Raw genomic sequence first — 7,792 nt, 5'->3', positions numbered from 1 at the left:
GAAATGACTACAAATTTTACTTTGAATAGAACTGTATACAAATTATGCCAAAAATTAATTGGCAACAGAGTTTAAAAATACAACTGCTTCTACAAAAATATGCGTACACAATTGAATAAAAGGCAAACCATAAGTACGACTTTCGTAATTGGAGTTCTATTTAGCAAAAAAATATGAAACTTTTCAAATTATACCAATATAGACATGTAGAATCATAAATAGTATTTCATAGACTTTTAAAACTTAATCTTTTAAATGTTTTAAGTTTTGAAAGAAAAGTTACATGTAAGGAAATTTATCTTATATAGCCTTGATATTGCAAGCTTTGTTTGTACCTCAATTAAAGTGTTTTCTGCGCGTGGATCGATTCTTTCCTTTACTTAGAACTCAATTTCCTCTTATTGTTGCATCAGAAAAATATATCACAAGTAAATATTTTATTTATTTTAAAAACCATTGAAGAAGTGATCCAGTTTTTATGAAATATGAGTGTTTAAGAATGCTCCGTTATTGGCAAAAAAAAATGACGGAGCCATTAGCATAGCATTTCCCTATAATCTATTAATGAAATTTTTATAAATTGTAATTATTTTATTCAAGTGATCCAATTCAGTGAGCAAAAGCATATATAAGTTTATATTTAGTTGTAGTAATCTTTTAATACAATTATTACGTTCGTGCTACAACCTTCTTTGTCACTAGCAAAAAATAAATATCTTAACGAATTGAACTTAGCCAAAGATGCTTTAGTTTAGTTACGTAACTAGACACCAACCCACATATTGCGCCAGAATAATATAAAATAAGAACGAAATTGTATATCCAAAAGAAATAATTAAAATAGACTTATTAATTATTATGAACACAAATGAACCAAAAGAAGATATATTTAACTAGATTCGAATTATCCAGTACCCTGGTTACGATCGTTTTTAGAATTAGTACTCCAATTTTTGGAAGGAATAAATATTAGTATCAATTTGAAAATTATACCTCCGATCACGCCATTAGTTAACTAACAAAATACAATCAAGTATAAATTAACATGACAAGCAACTGAGCAAGTAGTTAACATGTAGTCCCATTTCGGTTACAAGGCTTCGAATGGGAGGGAGTTGTAAGAAAATGCGTGTTTAAGGGAACTTAATAAGCGATTATAATACACATTAGAGGCTATATTTACACTACCAGTAAAGAAGTTCTGCTCAGATATGCCCGGAAATCTATTTGTTGATCTCCTAGATTTCTACATGGACTTGCCAGTCAACTGAGTTATTATTATGTGTCATCTAGTTCAAAATTTCACAGTAAAATTTGATGGAAATACGTACTAATTTGGGGTTATTGGTGACAAAAAATTAATTTTGAATAAATTTATCACAAATGTACTAGTTTACTATTTTTAGTGGTCTAAAAATTAATTTAAGATTAATCTGTCGTAAGTGTACCGGTTTGGGATTTTTTTGTAATAATAACCCAAACAAAATCAAGTTCCACCTTACACAAAATCTAAATTTGACTCGCATTAGAGCACAAGCCAGATTTCAACAAATCAAAATTATCCAAACCGATTGATTTCATACACAGTTGAAAAAGAGGAAGTCGCCCATGCAGCTTCCTCTCTCTCCCTCAATTGCTCAGCTTTCTGGCGCTCATTCTCTTTCCCTTATTTACTTCTATTCTTTACGTCTCTCTCTCTCTCTCTCTCTCTCTCTCTCTTCTCTCTTTCTTTCCTTCTCTTTCTTTCCTTCGTTTTCTTATGCCCTCATTTTCTTCTTGCTTGTCACCCATGTTCCTCTCCTTTCGACTAAACTCTCCCCCTCTCTTTCTTTTTCCTCAATTATTACGTTTCCTGTTGATGTTGTGACGATGTCTCTTTTGTTTATAGTAAGAATTAGCATCAAAGGGCACAAGTTGCTACAGCAAACAGTTGATTTTGAGTCAAGATCGGCCTTTTAAGTTCTAATTGGTAGGTTCAGTTTAGTCGAATGTGAATTGGTGTGCTTGGCCTTTAGTAAATAGTCCTATAGCCGTCTTGGATATTTGGGCAGTTATTATTCATGTGAGCTAATGCTGTTGCTTGAGTAGTTTGTTAACTAGTCCTGTAACTGTCTTGGATATTTGCTAAAGGGTTTGGCTCCCTAGCTTAGCTTGATGGAGAAATGAATTTAACATACCCATTAAAAAAATTGTATTTGGGACTTGTCGGGAACGGATTCCTGAAAGAATGTACTATCTTGTTTTCTGCAGTTTTATTTTTACGTTCCCTTTTTCCCTTTTCTTTTTATATATAACAGTTAATTTTTATTGAAAAAACAACCGCTTTTCCTCTTTCGTGGGCTCTTCCTTTATGGGCTGGTTTGGAACAACATGGATGGATGGGCCTAGGTTGACTCATCAAATAAAAAATCCATCATCTCCCACTTACACATAGTGGGCTGAACAGAACTCTTTCTTCACCTCTCTGCAACTTTCATATCAATAAATAATTCGTGTAACCGGCATACTTTGAGAGTTCATTGCCATACATTTATTATAAATATATAGTGATTCAAAATGGTTATCACATTTTGAGTAGATATAGTATGTAGTAACCTAAATTGATTGATCACATATATCTCGTTCGATCTCTTTTTAATAATGACATATTGTATTCACAATTATGATTATCCCAAAAACAATTATAATTGGTCAACTAATAAATACAAAATTAGAATGTAATTCTCTAAACTCGATCTTCCTCTTTTCTTAAAACTTTCAACTTCAGTTCAATTTACATTTCTAAAAATATCCTATTAGATCGAATCATTTACATTATCATTAGCAACATTTTAAGATAGCAAATATTAAATAAAAAATTTAAGAATAAGTAAAAGCCATAAGGGTACTTAATTGAGGAACTCTTTTTCTTAAGAGTTTCAAACCGCATAAAAGTTGAGATCAAAACTTTTTTAACTCTTATTAGTCGTTTCATGCATACATATTATGAAATACGTATTATGGTATTAACTATTTTCCCATGAAGCATATGTCTTCGATTTGAATATTGTACATATGATAATTTAGACATACCTAATGTCTAACTTGAGTTAACGTATTTATTCATTCAAAAAATCGATCAGAACTCATATTTCACATCAAAGATAGATAAAGTAAAATATGTGGATTATTTTACTTTAACATATTTTACTTTGGACATAATAAATATTATGTCATCATCTTAATACTCAGTTAAAACAACATCTATATTTTAAGCTTGAGCTCTTGATTATCACCTATACAATAAGCTTAAAAACATTTTCATCTCTATTTATTACATAGTAGATATAGATGATTACTTGTATGAATGGGCTAATCTCTTATCTGTTCGGCATACTTTTTCAATTTTATATGATGCACTAGGCATCAAGATGCATAAACGTTAAATAAAAAACCATAGGCATTAATAATGAAAGACAATTTCTTTAAATGTGAACACTTAGGGAAATTACAACATTTAGTAGATTAGTCTTTATGCAGTCTTAGTGATTTTGCATGGTCACAGAACATATCTCTATATATTAGCTTTGTCATAGAAAATTCTATCATTCTATGCGTAGATATATACTGTAAGTTTACATATTTTCGTGTAATCATATCTTTGACAAAATTATACTTATTATTTATATGTTTGGTCTTGCCATGATATTTTGGATCCTTAGTGTACGCTATTGCTACTTAGCTATCACAGTTAACCAACAATGAGTTTACAGCTTTTTAACAACACCTAAATGATCTAAAAATTTCTTAAGCCAACACATTTTTATATTACTATTGATAACACCACAAACTCAGCTTTCATTGTGGACAAGGCTATACATGTTTGTTTCTTATCACTCTAGAATATGACGTCATCATTTAATAAGAATACATATCCAAAGATAGATTTCCTTTAATCTAAATCTCATTCCCAATCAATATCTGAATAGCCTTTAAGCCGCATATTTTCTTCATTGATAACTTAATATATAATCACAAGTTCCTTTCAGATACCTCAGTATTTTTTTGACGGCTTTCCAATGTGCTTGTCCTAGATTGGATTTATATCTACTTATCATTCCAACTACAAAACATATATTTGGTCTTGTACACATTATAACGTACATTAAGCTTCCAACAACACTAGCATAAAGAACACATTACATTTGTTTCTTCTCCTATGGAGTCTTTGGATAAAATTTACGGCTCAATCATTCACCTTTTGCAATAGGAGTATCCATGAATTTGCAATTTTGTATATGAAATCGCTCAAGAATCTTATTTATATAAGTATTTTACGAAAGAGACAAAGATTTTTTTCAAACGATCCTTTGAAATCTTAACTTCAAGAATGTATACAGCCTTATCTGTCTTTTATCTCAAAGTTGGAAGATAACAAACTTTTAATAGTATTAACAAAAGTTAACATATCTTTCGTTCTTGGCCTTTTAAAATAAAACCAATGGGTTATTTCATATAAATTTCTTCTTCAATTTTCTATTGAGAAAATCAATATTTATATTCATTTGATGTAGCTCAAAATCCATATTAGTTACTATTATTAGAATAAGGTGAACTGATGTAAATCTCACTATCGAATAAAATGTTTCCTCGTAATCAATTCATTCGTATTGATTATACCCATTTGCCATAAGATAAGCTTTATATCTCTCTATTGAGCCATCAACTTTACGTTTTATTTTGAGAATCTACTTATTCCCAATGAATTTGCATTTTTTTGGAAGATCAACCAGTTCGGAAACATGGTTTGACTTCATTGACACCATTTCTTCTTCTATTACATGCATCCATTTTTTTATTAGGGCAATTTAGAGTCTCATTTGCATTCGTTGGGTCATCTTCATCTTGTGGATTAACCATAAAAATTTCATCTTCAATATCAAAACGTTGACAATGAATACTTTTATGACTTGTTCATTATACAAGAGATTATACATTTTGTACGTTATTTTCCATTATGTTCACTTGGATTAGATAATGATGATATCATCTTATCATATGGTTGTAATTAAGACTTAGCCGAATTTAATTCATAACTTCTCATATTACTTCCATTTGAACTCTATTATGTTTACTATCTTGATCCAATATTTCAAATAGGAAGTACTCCTCACCTATTTCGTCATTCTTAAGAAATTTATTCTCTAAGAATGTGATATCCATTATTCAAATTCAATTATACTCCAACTTTCCTACTCACCTATAAACATATACCATTTTGAGTGTTCTGATTATCTTATGAAAATATTCTTCTTGCTTTTGAGACCCAATTTCCCATACTTGTAAAAAGGCTCATGAGTATAGGCAACACAACCCCGCAATTTAATAAAACTTAAATCGGGTTTTCTACATGCCCATAACTCATATGGAGTGAAAGTAATTGATTTGAAAGGTACACGGATAAATATATAAACAACAGTTAATAAAACATCACCCAAAATGTGACATATAAGTTAACATGCGCCATTATGGACCTAACTATTTTTAGTATATATATATATATATTTTATTTCCCCAACACTATTTTATTGAGGAGTATAGGGAATAGACAACTGTCTTTATATTTCTTTTTTATCTCATAAATTTTTGAACTCATCAAATAGATATTCTCTACATCGATCGGATTTCAATACTTTTATTTTTATTTAATTAATTTTCTACCAAGCTCATAAACTTCTTGAAATAACTCAATACTTTAGATTTAAAAGAAATCAAATAGATACGTTTTGAATCGAGTATAATTATCTATAAATATAATGAAATAAATAGTCTCATGTCTTCCTCTCACAGGCTTGTGAATAAGTCATCATATTTGTGTACACGGTCATGGTCATGTTGGGAGGTTAGAATCGATCCTTCTTTTTTCTTTTTGTATGAACTCCATGCGGTTATATGTGGTTGGGCCTCGAACTCAATCTATGCAAGAATTTCCCCTCCTGCGATGTTTTTCTATTTGGATATTTTAATTCTGGAAAACTTTTGCTTTTTGCTCCTACACTTTCACGAAATTTTTTAATCGATTTTTAATTTTTCTAACCAAAACTTTCCATTTGCACAAATTAATTAATCAAGTCTCCTGATGCCAAATTTTGGGACACAACTATTAGACGATATTAGAGTGTGATGTGGGCATATTTTGTCAAAGTTGACGAATTCTTTTCTTTTCTTTTCCTTTTTCCATGGTAGCATCCATGTCAATAAAATGTCTTGATGTTGTTAGACGATTATAGCAGCTAGGTTTGGCCAAATATGATGTTGGAAGATCTTCATTTGATTATTTGTGCAAGTAAAAGGTTTTTTGTTAGAAAATTAGAAGTACGGGGATTTGATTAGAAAAAGCATAGAAGCATGGGATGAAAACTGTTTTTTTTTTCTTTTTTTTACTTCTAATTAATGACTATTTCATTGGAACGCTTTGTTGTTATTTCAAGATGGAGAAAACATTTTTATTTTGATAGAGCTGTGTTTAGCTTTACAAGATCGTGTAAATGGACCGCTTGTCCAGAATATTTACCTACCACTCATAACATGTCACTCTCCTTGAATATCGTCATATTGCTTCGTTATGCATTGCGTAGTTGCCTGAATATGTATTTACTACTCATAAGCCTGTCACTTCTCTTGGAACTGTACTAACGAAGGAAGAGAATTCTGCTTGATTCATCGCATTGGTTGGGCCAAGCTTGATAAATACAAGAAATATTGGGCCTTATCAGTAAGAAAAAAGCTCATAGAGCACACTAACTTGTGGATAAGCCCACTATAATAAGCCCCGTGACCTCATTCTACATTATACAAATGTCCTTTGGCAACGTATGCCTTCTCTATCTTTATCCTCTCCTTCTGCAAAAACGAGAGGCTAAAGATAAACGTCCGACCACTTCTTTTTTTATTGGCAGTGCGAATTCTTCAAAGCATTCGGGTCCGTTACTGTCCAGTTGCGGATCCGCACAATTCGTGCATCAACAAAGCTTAGTCCCACTAATTAGATTTATCATACTGATATACTCTTCTTAATATGTTCTTCACATATCAAATTATGCAATAGGGCATGCCATATAATGAAGAACTTGAAACAAAGACTTATTTATCTTGACACTTGCATCATTGGGTAAACTTCTATTGAATGACCCCAATAGCTCAGAATTTGAATGGATCTGAATTTATAACTTAACTACAAAATTTCAATAAAGTTTGTATTTTGGTTTATTGGATATTGGGAGCACACACATAGCTGCTATGTCTCTCTTAGGGTGCGTTTGGAAACGATTTTATTCCCAAGAACAATTTTTGATTAGAAATTATTTTTTTATTATGTTTCTAGCAACAATTTCTAAGCAAAATAGCGTGTGGTAACTACATAAAATTTTTATTTGCAGGATAGAAATGTGTTTGATAGGATTCTAATTTTTTTTTATTAGGTTCGACGAGGCTTGACCTCGCCTAGGCGACGTGGAGGTTGGCCTCGCCTCCCAACCGACAAGGTTGCCAGCCCTTGTCTGGCTGGTCATCGATCATGGTTGAGGCCATCAACCAGCCAAAAGGAAGAAAAAAAAGGAAAGAGAAGAAGAGAAAATAGAAGAAAATAGAAGAAAAGAAATTAGACTTGATTTTAGGAATTATTCTCGGGATTAAGACGTAACTTTTTTCTACTTCTTGATTTTATTCCAAATATATTTCCAAGAACAAAAAAAAATTGATTTTTATTCTTGAGAATAAAAAATTTACCAAACGGATTTCTATTCTTTAGGGA

This window comes from Eucalyptus grandis, chromosome 3, assembly GCF_016545825.1.
Source record: "Eucalyptus grandis isolate ANBG69807.140 chromosome 3, ASM1654582v1, whole genome shotgun sequence".
Classification (NCBI taxonomy): domain Eukaryota; kingdom Viridiplantae; phylum Streptophyta; class Magnoliopsida; order Myrtales; family Myrtaceae; genus Eucalyptus; species Eucalyptus grandis.
This window is presented reverse-complemented; position numbering follows the sequence as displayed.